This window comes from Cryptomeria japonica, unplaced genomic scaffold, assembly GCF_030272615.1.
Source record: "Cryptomeria japonica unplaced genomic scaffold, Sugi_1.0 HiC_scaffold_697, whole genome shotgun sequence".
NCBI classification, from domain to species: Eukaryota; Viridiplantae; Streptophyta; class Pinopsida; order Cupressales; family Cupressaceae; genus Cryptomeria; species Cryptomeria japonica.
In genome coordinates this window covers 47,206-47,816 of record NW_026729485.1, presented here as the reverse complement: position 1 = coordinate 47,816, position 611 = coordinate 47,206, and positions in this window count along the sequence as shown.

Here is a 611-nt window from a genome sequence, read left to right as displayed (position 1 = left end):
GCTACAAGCATTTCCTATATCTCACAAGCATTTCCTATATCTCACAAGCTCCCTATCAATGGATGGAAGGACGGGCATGGAGGGAAGGATAGAAGGAATAAAGGCGGTTCTTCGGGCACAGACAATAAAGCCCAGTCCCCCGGCAGGTCAACCAACCCAAGTGTGGCCGGGGTTAGACGAACAAGACAGAAGTCCATTTGGCAATGAAAGGAAGCCGGTCTTTGGGCGTAGACGCAAAAGAAGCCTGGGTCACCCTGTCAAAGAATTCCCGGTTCCTTCTCCAGAGAAGGAACAACAAAAACAAGGAGAAATAACCCGGACCTACCCCTATGGGACTCACCCGGGCTCATCTATCCCTCCTCATAAAGCAAAACAGGGAATAACACCAGCTTCTAGGCAAGAATAATGGGGCCCCAACCAGCTCAGAGTACCCCGGTCGTTTATCTCTGTCCATTCTCCCTGCCTATGGGGTGCCTACCCCTCCGCCGATCCAAAGAGCCTCCAGGTCGTTAAGAGATCTGCTATCTACCCCACGAAGGGGCTTCCTACATAGCTAGCTATTGCTCGATAAATGACTGTTGTGCCAAAACCCAAAGTTTCTCGAGAGATCT